Below are 19,919 nucleotides of genomic sequence, written 5' to 3' on the forward strand. Positions count from 1 at the left end.
CAACCACCGGAGCAGCTTCTGACGCCCCGTCCACGGTCGCAGATCCGCATCGTCGACACCATCCTTAACCCAACCACCGGAACAGCTTCTGACGCCCCGTCCACGGTCGCAGATCCGCGTCGTCGACACCATCCTTAACCCAACCACCGGAGCAGCTTCACCTACGCCCTCGTCCACGACCATAGATCTGCTTCGCCCACACCGTAGTCCACCCTACCGGAGCCGCTCCACAAACACCCTACTCGACGGTTCTAGATCTCCTTACCGGACCCCGACAGCCAGCACAGCGTCATCACCCTTGACGTTTCTAACCTGATTCCCACTGTCTGGAGAGATGCCAAGCACCCGCCATGGCCTAGGTACTTGTCACCTCTAAACCCGTCCAGCATCACCTGCCCGATGTACTTCAAATATACTAACCGGCTGATGTTACCTGTTATGCAGCTGGCAAAAACTACAAGGATGATGTTTCTTCTGGATCTAATAGCTTGGCCAACCAAGATCCTAGACTGAGGCATTGCTATGATCTTGTAAGTGCGTCTCTCTCTTGTATTGTTCTGTGCTTGCCAGCGTGCTTTGCTAGGATTTTTGACCAGTAATCCCTTTGTGCAGACAATGATTTCTACTACTGGCTGCTAAATTAGATATGTAGATGTCATACATGATACTACCTTGTACCTACGTTCCTAAATATAAGTCCTTCTAGAGATTCCACTATAGGCTACATACAGAGCAAAATGAGTGAATCTACACTCGAAAATGCATCTATATACATCTGTATGTGGTCCATACTGGAATCTCTACAAAGACATATATTTAGGAACAGGGGCAGTACATTACACAAAATCGTAGGTTGCATGTAGGAATTCCAGTGCACTACATTAGGCTCCCTTAGAGTGCCTGCTAGTCCAGCATACAAAGTCATGGCTAGTTTATGGTACGCACACAATCGTTAATTGGTGGTTTAAATATGCGCAAGGGATATGTAATGTAGTATCATGTAGAGATGTCTAAAATTAGCCGTGTCAACTTGCAGATAGGGTTACACAATGAAAAAGTACAAGATGTATGTGGCAATTTCATGGAACATCGCAAAAAAATGAGAGGCAGCGGTGAGCCTGTACAGTGTGCTATGGTACGTCACTCCTCCATTGCAATCATCGTGACATGTTATTTGTATGTCAGTTCTATTAGCCAAGTTTCTTAGGGATAGTTATTATGAGTTATTGATACGTCTCCGTCGTATATATAATTTTTGATTGTTCCATGCCAATATTCTTCAACTTTCATATACTTTTGGCAACTTTTTATACTATTTTTGGGACTAACATATTGATCCAATGCCCAGTGCCAGTTCCTGTTTGTTGCATGTTTTATGTTTCGCAGAAAACCCATATCAAACGGAGTCCAAACGGGATAAAAACGGACGGAGAATTATTTTGGAATATTTGGGATTTTCCGGAGGAAGAATCAACGTGAAACAGTACCCGAGGTGGCCACGAGATAGGGGGCGCACCCTCCCCCATGAGCGCGCCTGGCACCCTCGTGGGCCACCCGTAAGGCGGTTGATGCCCTTCTTTTGCTGCAAGAAAGCTAATTTTATGAGAAAAATCTGGGCGAAAGATTCACCCCAGTCGGAGTTACGGATCTCTGGATATAAAAGGAACGGTGAAGGGGAAGGATCTGGGAACGCAGAAACAGAGAGATAGGCCAATCTCGGAGGGGCTCTCGCCCCTCCCAAGCCATGGGAGCCAAGGACCAGAGGGGAAACCCTTCTCCCATCTAGGGATAAGGTCAAGGAAGAAGAAGAAGAAGAGGGGCTCTCTCCCCCTTGCTTCCGGTGGCGCCGGAACGCCGCCGGGGGCCATCGTCATCATCGCAATTTTCACCAACACCTCCATCATCTTCACCAACATCTCCATCACCTTCCCCCATCTATATCCAGCGGTCCACTCTCCCGCAACCCGCTGTACCCTCTACTTGAACATGGTGCTTTATGCTTCATATTACTATCCAATGATGTGTTGCCATCCTATGATGTCTGAGTAGATTTTCGTTGTCCTATTGGTGGTTGATGAATTGCTATGATTGATTTATTTTGCTTATGGTTATGTTGCTGTCCTTTGGTGCCCATCATATGAGCGCGCGCATGGATCACACCATAGGGTTAGTTGTATGTTGATAGGACTATGTATTGGACGGCAAGAGTGACAGAAGCTTCAACCTAGCATAGAAATTGATGCATGCGGGATTGAAGGGGGGGGGGCAATATATCTTAATGCTATGGTTGGGTTTTACCTTAATGAACGTTAGTAGTTGCGGATGCTTGCTAATAGTTCCAATCATAAGTGCATAGAATTCCAAGTCAGGGATGACATGCTAGCAGTGGCCTCTCCCACATAAAACTTGCTATCGGTCTAGTAAAGTAGTCAATTGCTTAGGGACAATTTCACAACTCCTACCACCACTTTTCCACACTCGCTATATTTACTTCATTGCTTCTTTATCTAAACAGCCCCTAATTTTTATTTATGTGCTCATTACTATCTTGCAAACCTATCCAACAACACCTACAAAGTACCTCTAGTTTCATACTTGTTCTAGGTAAAGCGAATGTCAAGCATGCGTTGAGTCGTATCAGTGGCAGATAGGACTTGGGAGATTATTTGTTGTACCTTTATCTCCTCGTTGAGTTTGACACTCTTACTTATCGAAAGAGGCTACAACTATCCCGTATACTTGCGGGTCATCAAGACCTTTTTCTGGCGCCGATGCCGGGGAGTCATAGCATGGGGTGAATATTCTCGTATGTGCTTGTTTGCTTTATCACTAAGTAATTTTTATTTGCTATTCTTAGTTGTTCTCTATCTTTAGTTATGGATATGGAACACGAAATACCAAAAAAATTAGGTGTACTTGCTGCTCGTGGAGATGGGGAACCTCCTAAAACCCTCGATGATCATTATGTGAAAAATATTATGTACTACTTTGATAATCCTGAGAAACCCCTATTCAACTTTATAATGGGAGTAATGTTGGATCAACGTGAATATTTTAGGGATTATCACTTGACACAAAAAGGGAAACTATTATGGGATCGTGTTGGTATGGTGAGGATCTATGCTTGAGATATGATTATACTTGTTGCTCTAGGATGAAGGCTCCACACCTTCCCTTTTCATGCAAATTTAATGATAATGAAACCTTAGCTTCTTATGCTAATGGTATATATGATTACTATGATGTGGAACAAATAGAAAGTTTTGTTGCTTTTCTGGGTGCTTATGAGATTGAATCTATGTTTAAAGAGTTTGATGATTTTGATGATTCAGTTTATAGACCTGAAAATTTTGCTATACTCAAATATTGTTATAAGAATTATGAATACAATTACAATATTGATGCATTTATTGAGAAAGTCTCCGCTGTCCAAGAAGAGACTAATATTTTGCAGGAAGCTATGTAAGAAGAAATTGATGAAACTGTGAGCTCATTGGATGAAAAAGATGATGAGGAGAGCGAAGAACAAAAGGAGGAAGAGCAGATTAGCTACTCGTGCCCACCTTCTAATGAGAGTAACTCTTCAACTCATACATTGTTTAATTCCCCTTCGTGCTTACCGAAGGATGATTGCTATGATGATTGCTATGATCCCGTTGATTCTCTTGTAATATCCCTTTTTGATGATGCTTGCTATGCTTGTGGCTAAGATGCCAATTTGAATTATGCTTATCGAGATGAACTTGCCATAGTTCCTTATGTTAAACATGAAATTGTTGATATTGCACCCACGCATGATAGTTCTATTATCTTTTTGAATTCTCCAAACTACACTATATCGGAGAAGTTTATGCTTAGTAAGGATTATATTGATCGGTTGCCTTTTACCATTGCACATGATGATTTTGATGAATATAATATGCATGTGCTTGCTACTCCTACTTGCAATTATTATGAGAGGAACTACATCTCCGCCTCTTTATGTTTCCAACACGATAAAATTGCAAGAAACTGCTTATACTATGCGTTGGCCTTTACTTGGTGTGCATGAATTGTTATTCTATGACATGCCGATGCATAGAAAGAGAGTTAGACTTCGTCATTGCTTGATATATGTTACTTTGTGCTCACTACTAAATCACAAACCATTGTTAATTAAAATTGGCTTTGATATACTTTGGGATCCGGGTGGATTCATTACTTGAGCACTAAATGCCTAGCTTAATGGCTTTAAAGAAAGCGCTGCCAGGGAGACAACCCGAAAGTTTTAGAGAGTCATTTATTTCTATTGAGTGCTTTTATATAGTTTAAAAACAAAAAGTAAAGAGGGGAACCCAAAACTTTTCAAAAAGGAAAGCGAAAGTGAGAGAGACAAGCACTGTTGAAGTGGGAGATAGCCTTGAACTTTGTTGATGCTCACGGAAACTTTGTGAATCTTAATTACAGAAAATTTTCAATAAAAATAATTATCCCCTTGTACAATTCCATTGTATTATAAAAATAATGTGCCAAGGTTTGCCTTTAGGATGTTTAGAATGCTTGTTGGTTTGTGCGGTGTAGGACAGAAACTTTGGCTGTAGTGCGCGATTTTACATTTTTTTACTGGAACACCAAATGGTTCTGATTCTTTTTGCACTGTCTTGCTATACAACTTGTTTATTTTTACTAATTCTGGTAGAATGTTTGGTGTACCAGATGTATGGTGAATGTTCAGATTGCTACAGAATGTTCTGTTTTTGAAAGATTCTGTTTTTGATGCATAGTTTGCTTGTTTTGACGACTATTAATTTATATCAGTGGATTAAGCCATGAAAAAGTTATATTACAGTAGACACAATGCAAAAACAAAATATGAATTGGTTTGCAACAGTACTTAGAGTAGTGATTTGCTTTATTATACTAACGGATCTTACCGAGTTTTCTGTTGAAGTTTTGTGTGGATGAAGTGTCTAATCGAGGATGTCTCGATATGAGGAAAAGGAAGGGAGGCAAGAGCTCAAGCTTGGGGATGCCCGAGGCACCCCAAGTAAATATTCAAGGAGACTCAAGCATCTCAGCTTGGGGATGCCTGACGGTGTCCTGGGCTAGGGGGTACTCACCACGTCGTCCCCCGATCAGATAGATTGGGCCGGGGACCCCCATGGCCGTATACTCATAGGCCAGTTCGGACAGTTGTCGCATACAAGGAAGATTCCACAAGACTTGGTGATCAAGACAAGGACTCCTCCCCCACCGGCGTATTCGGCTGGGACTCTTGTTATCCTAGGCCTCTGGTACATTATATAAACCGAGGCCAGGCTAGTCGATAGATGATTATGACATTACTCATCATACCTCTAGGGTTTAGACCACAACATATGATCTCGAGGTAGATCAACTCTTGTAACCCCTATACTCATTATAGTCAATCAAGCAGCATGTAGGGTATTATCTCATCAAGAGAGCCCGAAGCTGGGTAAAATCCCGTGTTCATGTTACCATTGATCCTAAGACGCACAACTTGGGACCCCCTACTCGAGATCCGCCGGTTTTGACACCGACATTGGTGCTTTCATTGAGAGTTCCGCTATGTGATCGGCGAAAGGATCATTGGCTCGACTGCAGGTCAACTGCAACGTCAGTTTTTTTTGTCACCAGCTCGACTGGTCACCTTGGCTTGACCGAGGACTATGCCCTATCTCCGATCGTCATGTTCGGATGAGGGCCTTCATCAACATCAACTCCGATCTCTATCAAGATCGTGGAGGAGTCATCCATGGAGCTCGGGGGCTCAACATCAACATTGCCCTCGGGCAACCGTGCTGTTTTTCTGGACATCAAGCTCATATCCGCTGCCACCGCCTCCTCGAGTGTCGCTTAAACGATCGCTTCAGTGGAATTATGCGGAATTAAGTCTACAACAACCCTGCAAAAATTTCATCGAGTTTCGATGGAGGAATCTCCGGCAATCTCAGATATACCGGAGCCCTATTGAATGTGGACGAGAATCCGGACGAGTTTAGAGCATGATGTCCGGCATCTAGCTCAGATGTCCTTTGGAAGATCCAACCGTTGACTTGCTGCGGAATTCCCATATCTACCACCTGCCAAAAATTCAGCTCGATCCGACCATTCAAACTCCGGGAAACTTCCGATTAGTGCATCACTTTTCAGATCTGTTTTCTGCGCGAGAATGAATCCGACCCGAATTCATCTTATTTATGAACGGGATCTCAGACATCCTTTTTGAAGGAAGTTTTCATATGGGGTGTTATGTTTTATTTTCAAACACATCCCAATAGTATTAAAAGTATTCTTGCAATACGAACTTCACCGTCGCGCCGGTGTCAAACCAGCCCGACAACATCACTCTACGGCAGCCGACCTGCGTTAGACACGTCGTCGCTTTGTTGAGCCGAGCTCAATTTTTTTGGATCATCATCTCGGCCAGCCGAACAATAGTTTGGCATCGCGAAGGATAAACTGTCACCAACGTCGCCGCCCCACAGATTACACGGAGCGGGCACACCGGCATCGCTGCACGGTCACTTCGTCAAGCCAGCATTGACCATGTCACAAGCTACGACCTGCATCGGCATGGCCGAATTGTTGCTGCATCAAGCCGATGTCCATCATGACGAACTACTTCAACACCTCGGCTGACACATCTCCTCACCGACCTGCTCCGTCTCCTCGCCTGGACTAGGGGCTTTGTCATCCCTTCATCAACTTACCTTGGAGACTCCGGCATCACCAGCCGACCAGCTTCATCACATTAGCTGGACCACGGGCTTTGCCTCGGCGAGCCAGCCTTTGCCAGCATCGTCATGCTTTCGCTTCATGACCCATCAGGCAATGGGTGTGCAGATCGAGTCCCAATTGTGGGAGTAACCTTTCTTCGAACCGCTACAATAGATAAACCAGGTGCTATTAATCCTAGCAATTTTCACTTGTTTGGGTTCATTTTTTCCAAGGAATTATTACTTTGCTTTGTTCCATCATCTGTACACAGGTCTATCGATTGCTGGCCTCATTAGTGATGATTGCGTGGTGGTTTGGTCAGTTTCTGTGCATAGTTCGGCGAACACCGTATCCGGAACGTGGACTGACCTGCGAATTCGGGCTTTGTCGCGCCTTCACTGCGTCACGCTGACGCCCTGCATCGACATTGACCTCGACGCTCAGGCCACATCTCTTTCATTATTTCCTTCACTTGTGTTAAATAAGTAGAAGGATTTTTTTATATATATATATACATTATTATCTTTATTTGTTATTTCTTTTGGTTTGCACTATTTTATCTGTGCAGCCAATCGACGCAGACTAAGCCGTGTTGTCGCCCTGGCGCGCCGGCCTGCTCCATTACCGTGGCGGACTGGGGGCTTCATCTTTTGGGGGTGCCGAACTCTCTGCTCGGCCACCTTAGGACCAGCCTGGAGGCTGGAACCTTGTCCTGCATCAAGCTTGGACCGCGTCATCAATGTCGAACACATTAACTAAGCTAAGTCACTCTCATGCTCAAATACTTTCAGTTTTAAATTTTGTTCGGTTCGACCAAGCATTATACTTTTTTGGCAAAAAGTTGCTTGTGAAAAACTTCCCTGTCCAAACTTTGTTTGTGACACACAAATTCGAATACCCCGTTTAATTAGGGGCTCCCTTGCTGGAGCTTTTCCCCTTGCATATGATTATACTTGTACGGCTTCGTTCCTTGTTCGTGTATTACGCCACAATATGCACCATATTGACCTAAGCGATTTGCAAGCTGGGTTGCCTGGCTCCTGTGCTTACCCCTACGTTCCCGATTGTTCAGCTAGGGAGTAAAGGGAGCACCTCTGCGATTGTCATGACCGGTTCTTCCGAGCTCTGACCTCAGACTGGGTGAAGCCGAAAGCTAGCACACTTATTGTTATTCAATTATGGTCGGCACACAACGGAACTCATGAGTACAAAAAACCTATTGCACAAGTCTCATATTAACAACGAGCACCGAAGAAAGGTATCGGTGGGGGTACTATTTTCTTCGAAGATGCTTCTTACACTTTGTTAGTAATATAGCATAGGTTCCATGAGCGCGCTTTGTCTGTTACAGCCTTATGACCTGATTGCCTGGTTATCGGAAACACCGTCGATATTCTCGATAGGTGGAGTACATAACACTTTTTGGTCCTTGACCGAACAGGGAGAAGCCGATGGTCGGTTAAGACGCGTTTAAAGTTCGGGTGAACATAGATATGATATAAGTACTTCGGTACATACAGTCATTCTTTTACCCAAGTCACTTGGGGGCTCTTAAATTTATATGAGCTGTTTTATAATAAGTGTTCTCCTTCCTAGTCGTTGCAAAGTTTTTTTTCTATCACTCCTTTTTTCGACGCAAGTGTGTGGTCAATAGCCCGATTTCCCTCTCATCCACCTTCAGGGTAGGAGGTTGAAGTCGTAGGATGACCCGCTTGAAGTCTTGAGATATGATGTGTCATGTTAACGCACGACAGAAGCACAATTTTTTCTCTAAGACCAATTTTCGGATTGGCACCAAACACTTGATCTTGTTCGGTCGTCAAGTTTTTACTGATGTTTCTTGGTTTTCCAAGTTTATGGCACTTTTCAACTATTTGTGTGTTTTCCGCACAAGTCTCGCAGTGCAATGCCGGACACTATTAGAGATTCGGCAAAAATTCTCGGATATTGCTATATATGCATCGGTTTCAAATTGTGTCTTCGGTCGATAGTTGGGTTGCCCGGCTCCTGCGCTTGCCTCCTACATTCCGCTTTGTTCAGTTACGTGTGCAAAAGGAGAACCACTACGATTGTGCTTCCAACTCGTATGGTTAAGCACCTTGGTGGAGAAAGCCGAAAACTGACTGTCATAATAAAGCATAAACCGGTCAGTGATCCGATGACTATGTTAAATGACGGGCCATTCATAACATTGGCCTAAGTGTTTACAGCTTGACCTTGGCTGTCGCCGAACACTAAGCGGGGGGCTACTTGCTGGCCTCCCAACTTTAAGCTCCTATGACTAAGTGAAAGTTATAAAGCCCGTATATCTGATTGCCCTGTTTCCGCCAACACAACCGCCTTCGGGCACCGAGACGTCGGCTAAGGGTTGTTTTGTTATTTCGGAAACACCCTACGTAGCATCTACAAGGGGGTAGAAGCCGATGATGGGCCACTTTCAGATTATAAACGGTCACAACGGAAGTGAAAATTTGGGTTTATCTAGACCACCGAGTTTGGAAGCTTTTCCCGAACTAAAATCCTCAGTATTTTCCTCCCACATTGATCGGAGCTGAGGTTTCATGATCATGCTTAGCATGACAACCCAAAGAAAGGAACCGATAGTGGGACTATTTTCTTTGGATGATGTTTCTTATGTTAAACAATAATATAACATGTCTCTCTGCGTACCTTTGTTTATAAAACCGTATGGCCGGATTGCCTTGTTTGCCGCAAATCTTTGCCCTCATAAAGGCTTTATAAAGTGGGACAAACACTCTCCGGCTACTGGCCGAGGAGGTTGAAGCCGATGGCCGGTCAACAAAGTTTTGTACAATGTGAATCCGAGCATTGATGATGTAAAGTACTTGGATACATAGAATCATTACACATAATTTGTGATTTTACTTTGGACATCGATCCTTAATTCGGCCATCTGTGCCCACATTAAGGCTCGGGGGCTACTGGGCTTCGTGCTTATTATTTACAAATATTAAAGGGGTACATCGATCCCCTGATCTAGTGTCGCCACCCGACCAGTGTCTCGGGGGCTACTGCATTGACAATCCAATGCAGAAAATTTAAAGTGCAGTATAGTTTTCAAGGAGATTATTACAGGATGGTTGGCCGCACCCAACCTGAGTCTCAAAGACTTCGCACACCGTGTTTCTATTCCTATGTATGATGCCGAGCTAGGAATTGATCCTCAGGCTGATTTCGCGCATCGAGTCTCAGGGGCAACTAGGATCAGCGGTTTCATGTTTTACTTTAGGTGCATCTCGGGTTTTAGACCGATGCACACACCTTGAGGGCTACTTGCTATATATCTCGGCAGAGAATAAATTGCACCAATCAAAAATCAGCCCGCAGTCTGGGGTGGTGCACCACCTCGGAAGCAGTCCGGCATTAAAGCTCGGGCGCCAGTGGCTGGCTCCATAGAGGGCATTTCCAGCATTAAGCTTGGCTAAACGCCTTCAACTTTTTGAACCCAGATGATCTATGACATCTCGGATATAGTCCGGCATTGGAGCTCGGATACAGTCCGGCGTTGGAGCTTTGACATATTCCGGCGTTAGAGCTTGGATACATTCCGGCGTTGGAGCTCGGATGCAGTCCAGCGTTGGTGCTTGGCTGCAAAAGATACCTCGAATGCAATCCGGCGTTGGAGCTCGGACGCAAGAGGACACTGCCGCCCGGGAATAACTTCAAACCTGAGGTGTGGCATAATAATAACAAGGCATTGATAAAGGCCGGAAACTTAAAGGGGCTCCTCGGGTACCCGACATATAAACTCTTCGGATTTACTTCGCGATCCTCAAAATCGAAGATAAGAAGATTTGTTGAACCAGTTTTCAAGACCGACGGCCGAAGATGAAGAACAGTTCGGAAGAATCAAGGAGCATCCCCAACTTGAAGACCGGTTCAGGGGGCTACTGACGGTGTCCTGGGCTAGGGGGTACTCACCACGTTGTCCCCCGATCAGATAGATTGGGTCGGGGACCCCCATGGCCGTATACTCATAGGCCAGTTCGGACAGTTGCCGCATACAAGGAAGATTCCACAAGACTTGGTGATCAAGACAAGGACTCCTCCCACACCGGCGTATTCGGCTAGGACTCTTGTTATCCTAGGCCTCTGGTACATTATATAAACTGAGGCCAGGCTAGTCGATAGATGATTATGACATTACTCATCATACCTCTAGGGTTTAGACCACAACATATCATCTCGAGGTAGATCAACTCTTGTAACCCCTAAACTCATTATAGTCAATCAAGCAGCATGTAGGGTATTATCTCATCAAGAGAGCCCGAAGCTGGGTAAAATCCCGTGTTCATGTTACCATTGATCCTAAGACGCACAGCTTGGGACCCCCTACCCGAGATCCGCCGGTTTTGACACCGACAATGCCCCGGAAGGCATCCCCTCTTTCTTCAACAAGTATCGGTATGTTTTCAGAATCGTTTCGTTCATGCGATATGTGCAGTCTTGGAGAGTCTTTTGCATTTAGTTTTTACTTTTCATTTTTGCACCATGCTAGTATGAGAAAGTCCTTGGTTGATTTATAGAATGCTTCATGTGCTTCACTTATATCATTTGAAGTTTGGATTGCCTATTTCTCTTCACATAGAAAACCGCCATTTGTAGATTGCTGTTTTGCTTCACTTATATTTGTTAGAGCGTGGGCATATCTTTTATAGAAAGAATTAAACTCTCTTGCTTCACTTATGTCAATTTAGAGAGATGACAGGAATTTGTCATTCACATGGTTAGTCATAAAATCCTACATAAAACTTGTAGATCACTGAATATGATATGTTTGATTCCTTGCAATAGTTTTGTGATATAAATGTGGTGATATTATAGTCGTGCTAGTTGGGTAATTATGAAATTGAGAAATACTTGTGTTGAGGTTTGCGAGTCCCGTAGCATGCACGTATGGTAACCGTTGTGTGACAAATTTGAAGCATGGGGTGTTTCTTTGATTATCTTCCTTATGAGTGGCAGTCGGGGACGAGCGATGGTCTTTTCCTACCAATCTATCCCTCTAGGGGCATGCGTAGTAGTACTTTGCTTTGAGGGCAAGTAGACTTTTGCAATAAGTATGTGAGTTCTTTATGACTAATGTGAGTCCATGGATATACGCACACTCATCCTTCCACTTTGCTAGCTTTTATTATGTCGAGCAACCTTCGCCGGTATCATGCACCCATTATTTACCTTCCTCAAAACAGCAACCATACCTACCTATCATGGCATTTCCATAGCCATTACGAGATATATTGCCATGCAACTTCCATCATCATCATATACATGACTTGAGCATTCATTGTCATATTGTGTTGTATGATCGTAAGATAGCTAGCATGATGTTTTCATGGCTTGTCCGTTTTTTGATGTCATTTCTATGCTAGATCATTGCACACCCCGGTACACCGCCGGAGGCATTCATATAGAGTCATATCTTTGAGTTGTAATGTTGAGTTGTAAGTAAATAAAAGTGTGATGATCATCATTATTAGAGCATTGCCGCAGTGAGGAAAGGGTGATGGAGACTATGATTCCCCCACAAGTCGGGATGAGACTCTGGACTTTATGAAAAATAAAAGAGGCCAAAGAAGCCCAAACAAATAAAAAAAGGCCAAAGAAGCCCACCAAAGAAATAAAAAAAAGAGAAAAAATGAGATAAAAAGAGAGAAGGGGCAATGTTACTATCCTTTTACCACACTTGTGCTTCAAAGTAGCACCATGTTCTTCATAGAGAGAGTCTCCTATGCTTTCACTTTCATATACTAGTGGGATTTTTCATTATAGAACTTGGCTTGTATATTCCGATGATGGGCTTCCTCAAATGCCCGAGGTCTTCATGAGCAAGCAAGTTGGATGCACACCCACTTAGTTTCTTTTGTTGAGCTTTCATATATTTATAGCTCTAGTGCATCCGTTGCATGACAATCCCTACTCACTCACATTGATATCTATTAATGGGCATCTCCATAGCCCGTTGAATGCCTAGTTGATGTGAGACTATCTTCTCCCTTTTTGTCTTCACAACCACCACCATACACCACATATAGTGCTATGTCCATGGCTTGCGCTCATGTATTGCGTAAGAGTTGAAAAAGCTAGAGCGCGTTAAAAAGTATGAACCAATTGCTCGGCTCGTCATCGGGGTTGTGCATGATGGGAGCATTTTGTGTGACGGAAATGAAGCATGGCCAAACTATAAGATTTTGTAGGGATAAACTTTCTTTGGCTATGTTATTTGATAAGACATAATTGCTTGGTTGGTATGCTTGAAGTATTATTGTTTTTATGTCAAATGATAGACTATTGCTTTGAATCATTCGTGTCTTAATATTCATGCCATGATTAGACATATGATCAAGATTATGCTAGGTAGCATTCCACATCAAAAATTATATTTTTTATAATTTATCTACTCGAGGACGATCAGGAATTAAGCTTGGGGATGCTGATATGTCTCCGTCATATCTATAATTTTTGATTGTTCCATGCCAATATTCATCAACTTTCATATACTTTTGGCAAATTTTTATACTATTTTTGGGACAAACATATTGATCCAGTGCCCAGTGCCAGTTCCTATTTGTTGCATGTTTTATGTTTCGCAGAAAACCCATACCAAACGGAGTCCAAACGGGATAAAAACGGACGGAGAATTATTTTGGAATATCTGGGATTTTCCGGAGGAAGAATCAACGCGAAACAGTGCCCGAGGTGGCCACGAGACAGGGGGGCGCGCCCTCCCCCTGGGTGCGCCTGGCACCCTCGTGGGCCACCCGTAAGGCGGTTGATGCCCTTCTTTTGCCACAAGAAAGCTAATTTTATGAGAAAAATCTGGGCGAAAGATACACCCCAATCGGAGTTACGGATCTCCAGATATAAAAGAAACGGTGAAGGGGAAGGATCTGGGAACGCAGAAACAAAGAGATAGATCCAATATCGGAGGGGCTCTCGCCCCTCCCAAGCCATGGGAGCCAAGGACCAGAGGGGAAACCCTTATCCCATCTAGGGAGAAGGTCAAGGAAGAAGAAGAAGAAGGGGGGCTCTCTGCCCCTTGCTTCCGGTGGCACTGAAACGCCGCCGGGGGCCATCATCATCACCGCGATCTTCACCAACACCTCCATCATCTTCACCAACATCTCCATCACCTTCCCCCTTTGTATCCAGCGGTCCACTCTGCCGCAATCCGCTGTACCCTCTACTTGAACATGGTGCTTTATGCTTCATATTATTATCCAATGATGTGTTGCCATCCTATGATGTCTGAGTAGATTTTCGTTATCCTATTGGTGGTTGATGAATTGCTATGATTGATTTAATTTGCTTGTGGTTATGTTGCTGTCCTTTGGTGCCCATCATATGAGCGCGCGCGTGGATCACTCCATAGGGTTAGTTGTATGTTGATAGGACTATGTATTGGAGGGCAAGAGTGACAGAAGCTTCAACCTAGTATAGAAATTGATGCATACGGGATTGAAGGGGGACCAATATATCTTAATGCTATGGTTGGGTTTTACCTTAATGAACGTTAGTAGTTGCAGATGCTTGCTAATAGTTCCAATCATAAGTGCATAGAATTCCAAGTCAGGGATGACATGCTAGCAGTGGCCTCTCCCACATAAAACTTGCTATCGGTCTAGTAAAGTAGTCAATTGCTTAGGGACAATTTCACAACTCCTACCACCACTTTTCCACACTCGCTATATTTACTTTATTGCTTCTTTATCTAAACAGCCCCTACTTTTTATTTACGTGCTCTTTACTATCTTGCAAACCTATCCAACAACACCTACAAAGTACCTCTAGTTTCATACTTGTTCTAGGTAAAGCGAACGTCAAGCGTGCGTAGAGTCGTATCAGTGGCAGATAGGACTTGAGAGAGTATTTGTTCTACCTTTAGCTCCTCGTTGGGTTCGACACTCTTACTTATCGGAAGAGGCTACAGCTATCCCGTATACTTGCGGGTCATCCATTATCCTAAGAAAATAAGCACCTGTGAATATAAGCACCATGTAATAAGCCAACCAGTTCTTTTCATTGCGTTTTCAGCTTATCTTTGGTATGATCAGTGGAAAGTCTAGATTGCATTATATTTTTTTCATTTTGCTGCCCATGTGAAAATTAATTTGACTTGCAAACATCACAAATTGAACCCAGTGCAGTAATTAATATGATAGGAAAACAGACCATCACAATTTGCTCAAAATGCAAATACAAAGATACCATCTACTTGGCACAATCTACTTTGGTCAATGTTTTCCATAGAGATCCCATTGCCTAATTTAAACGAAGAACGCATGACCCACATTTAAATGAAGAACAATTATTTATTGAAATTTGATGGTCCAAGTGGCTGGTTATTATCATATAGCAGCACCACCTGAAAGCATCATATAGTAGCAGCAGAAGCTCATAGCAACTCATCATACAGCAGCAGCAGTTTGCAATTCATCATATACCAGCAGCATCTCATAGCAATTCATCATATAGCAGCAGCAGGAGCAGCTCATAGCAATTCATCATATAGCAGTAGCAGGACCAGCTCATAGCAATTCATCATATAGCATCAGCAGGAGCAGCTCATAGCAATTCATCATATAGCAGCAGCAGGAGCTGTCGGATTTCAGGTTCCGGGAGACCCTTGAGGTTCGAACTCTGGGGTGCGCGCGAAGATCTCTCCCCTACCAACTCACATCTCGAAGCCTTGCAAGGAATCTAGGCTAGAAAGAAGATCACACAAGGGACACGAGGTTTATACTGGTTCAGGCCACCATTGTGGTGTAATACCCTACTCCATTGTGTGTGTGGTGGATTGCCTCAGGGGCTGATGATGAACATTACAAGGGAAGAACAGCCTCGCGAGAGGTGTTCTTGAGTTGGTGCGATGAACTGCTTGGGTGAGTTCAGTCGCCTCTCTCTTCTCTTGTCTACCCTCAAATCTCTCTCTCTCTCTACTCTGTGGTGGCTAGCTCTATATATAGAGAGAGGCCCTGGTCCTCTTCCAAAGTAATGAGCGGGAAGGGCGCCAACAATTGGCCATTTTGAAGGGGAACATCTAGTACACTTATCCTGACTAAAGTTGGTCTTCGACTGCCAAAGACTCTGACGGTGACGATGTCCTGTGCTCCACGGTGACCTCCATCCTGCCGTTTTGCTGGTCCTGGTCTTGTTGCACCAAAATGGTAACCTTTGCCTGATGCCTTGGCATGTGCTTGCCCCCTTTGCACCGAAGGGGAAACAAGGACACTGCGCAGGCCGGCGCCCGCCTGGTGCCCGCCCGGTCTCGATCGTCATGGCTTGCATCACAGGCACCTCACGAGGTACTCCTGCCTTGATCTCTCTGCCTCCTCGCGAGCCTGCCTGATGAGGCTGCTCCTGAGGAAGCTTCCTGTCGTCTGCCCCGCGAGGCTTGGCCCCTCGCAAGGGTCTTGAGCTTGAGCTGATGAAGCTGGGCCGTACTGGGCCTCTGCTTGAGCCACACCGTAGGCCGCAGGCAGGCAAGTCTGGGGACCCCCGTTCCCAGAACACCGACAGGAGCAGCTCATAGCAATTCATCATATAGCTTGCGTGTATGTTTTTACTTGAGGGTCAGGTGTGACACGGGCGTCAGTAGTTGCATTTTGAGTGTAATATAGGCAGACAACAGAGTCATTTCACTATTCCCTTCCCTTCAATTTTTAGTGAGGTTCTACCCGAAACACCCCCCTCCAAAGCGAAATTAGTTAAGCCCAAGCCCATAACTCAAAAATGACTTCTTTACATCTTTTATGGCTTATTTTGACAATAAGCCTTGAAAAGGTGGAATCGAACTGGCCCTTAACCTGCAATTCAATTGTGCGTGCAATGATGAATCACTCTTACCTGCTATAGTGTACATTTAGGCATCATCATACATGGCATAACCTAATACATGTGCATTCCATTGTGGAATCTGGAATATGCAATGTTTATGTTAGTTCATACGTTGCACATGATGTTTAAATGCCCCTTAAATCTGGTCAGTCAAGTGATGGTCTTTAAACCTCCTTCTTTCCTCCTTTTCTTGATATGTAAGATTTGCTCACACATCTGTTCAATTGCTTGTTTGCATCAGCCAGCCATACTAGGACTGTTTGCTTTGGTTACTTGTTGTTCTTGACCTAACACTCTAACAGAGCTTGTCAATGATTTAAACACTAAGGGTTGCTGTAGTGGGGCCTTGTCTAACTCATAGGTGACATAAAGGTTTGGTTGTACCTGGAGATCCAGTTCGAAGGTATGCCTAGTTTTTACATAGTGCAGACATAGTAAATGCTCATTTCATTGTGTGCAAGTGCAAGAGATGCAGCATGTTTCATTATGTGGTTTTGTTTTGTTATAATCTCATCCTTTTGTGTTCACAGACTGGAAAGTATGCATATTTATCTTCCAAGGAGACGAGTAACTAGTTTGTGTCACCTTGTAGAGGGGGTGCAATGAAGATAAGATTGAGGATTTCCAAGTACAAGATGTTAGGAAGGAGCCTTGCAAGAGAAGTAGGAGCTGTGCTGAGCCTCTTCAACCTGTTAAGGTAAATCACTGTATGCAACTCAACAGTTCAATTCCTTGTTTGTTTCAGGCATAGTTAATTTGCTCTTTTCAATTGCTTTTTTGTCGTCAGTTAATGAGATGCCCAAAGAATCATGCCTGATGTTGGGTACTTGTATAACTATTAGTTCACATAATTAAAGGCCTTACCATTTAATTACTCTGTGGAAGTGTGCCTGAAACTTTGAAGTCTATTAACCAACTATTATTGCATGAGGCTCACAATCTAGTTTATACTACGCTAATGATTGCATAGTTTTGCCTGTTGTAGTATGTTTATATGAAACCCTCTGCTGTTCATTATGCTCCCTAAGACTTTAATTGAGCTACAGAATGGCCAACTGCTTGCTTACTTATACGCAACATGTTGTCTAAATTTGTAACTTGTCTGTGTTTTCGATTGGGCCCCAACATCATGCTCCTCTGGTGATCTAAGAGGGATTTCTGTATGCAGGCTGCACAAACTATCTTTTTTATAATTTTTAAAATATCACCTGCTTATGCTTCATGACGTGTAACATTATTGTTAGTCATGTTTTGCCATGTAGTACAAAATAGTTTCTTGCTCGCTTCACTGTTGTAACTATATTTTTGCCCTAGTCATGTGTACTTACAGAAACATTTCAGGATGAAGTGACATCAACACAAAGATCTGCGAGCAGTGCGGCATGGCCGTTACCGAATGATTATGGATTGGAATTGGAATGTGCTGATGTTCTCGAGCATCAACTAGAGGTGGCAAGACAACGTGTACATGATTGTCAATGTATAATCAACAAGTTGAGACTAGACATGCAGGTATTAGATGCAGGAGTCAAAAAATGAAACAAGACACTGAGGTAACCATGAAGGAATTGGAGATTTTGCAGACTGAAATTTGTGCTATCTGAATCTGGCCAATCCTATTTTCTGAAGAGATTATAGTTCAAATGGAGTTAAGTTGATGCGCGTCCATGATGTATGAGTTGTATTTGCCCAGTGTATGTAATTTGTTGTTTGTGTATGCTTTATTATCACCTGTGCCGAACAATAATGCCCAGTGGGTATAATCGGCTATAATTTCTTTAGTGTATAGTGTAGGATTATTCTATGTTTCTATGCCTTGGTCTCTTTGTTGTATAGTGTATGTTTTTTAGAGGTGATAGTATTGAGTAGGATAATTCTTTGAATATGCTATATCGTTCAAACGGGGGCCAACTCGCACAAATGTTGTAGTGACCATGGCCGTCCACGGGCCGTCGGATCCATGGGCCATGTACGGGCCGTCGGATCCATGGGCCTTCTACATCTCGTAGGATCCATGGGCCTTCTCTGTCTCGTAGGATCCATGGGCCTTCTACGTCTCGTAGGATCCATGGGCCTTGTAAGGGCCGACTCATTTATTGGTCTTGTACGGGCCTTTAATGGGCCGTAGACGGGCTAGAGTGGAAATCGTATGTTTTATGGGCTGACCATAACGGGCCGTTAATAGGCCGTATTTGGTGATGCTATGAAAATGGCCCAACAGATTAATGGTCCACAAACGGGCCGACTGTAACGACGGGCTGAATTTGGCCCACAAGCAGAAAATGACTGTAACGTGCCGTAAGTAACAGAATGCTGCAAATGAGCCAAGAATAAATGGCCCCTCAGAAGGCCGAAAGATAACTTGGGCTGGAAACGGCCCAACAGAATAACGGGTCGTTAATGGGTATAAAGTGATACACTGTTCATTACGGGCCAGTTTCACCACGGGTCGTTAATGGGTGTAAAGTGATACACTGTTCATTACGGGCCAGTCTCACCACGAGCCGTTAATGGGCCAAGAGTTACAAAGGGCCTCATATGGGCGGAAAGACGTCATGGGCCATACATGGGTCAGAAGTGAAAATGGGCTGGAATCATATTGGATGGCCAGATGACGCTACTGGGCCTAATTCAGATAGGGCATAACGGGCCTTAGGTTAGCGGGCTATAAATGGGCTATATGGGAACAGGCCATTAACAGGCTTTTTATGGGCCGACCCGCCACCTTTTGACCAAGTCAAACGGGCAGGCTTTTTCAAAGGAATGGGCCTCTGTTGGGCCATGCCATGTGTCGACATATCGTAGGCGCCTTCTGTCCAATGAGTGGATGACATCTGTCCCAACGATGAGCCGACACGTGTTTCCTCCAGCCAATGATGATTTTACACGTGGAAAATCCCCATTGGTCGGGATGTTAGTTATCGGATCCAAAACCCGACCCGATAGCTTAACGGCGTTCCATTACGGTGGATGCCACATGTCGGTCACCCTTGACGAAAGCACTTCTGTGACGCGTGATTTATCGTCATGGAAGTGGACACTTCCATGATGATAATTATGGTAATGGCATGGAACACTTCTGCGATAGCACAGGTATGACTATCTTGATTCTGTCATAAAATCATCATGGATGTACATGCATGACAAAAAAAGCGACCTACTGTGACAAACACATATCATCACGGAAGTGTATTTTTTTGTAGTGTCAACTCGGATATTTAATTGAAATATTAACTTCAACTCCTGGAACATCTCATATGGTCCATGACATTCAAAATGTCTTTGAAGTCTCGACTCTAAGCCGTTAAGCATGGTGCACTAAACTATCAAGTAGTCATCAT

The sequence above is a fragment of the Triticum dicoccoides genome, chromosome 6B (genome assembly GCF_002162155.2).
Source record: "Triticum dicoccoides isolate Atlit2015 ecotype Zavitan chromosome 6B, WEW_v2.0, whole genome shotgun sequence".
NCBI classification, from domain to species: domain Eukaryota; kingdom Viridiplantae; phylum Streptophyta; class Magnoliopsida; order Poales; family Poaceae; genus Triticum; species Triticum dicoccoides.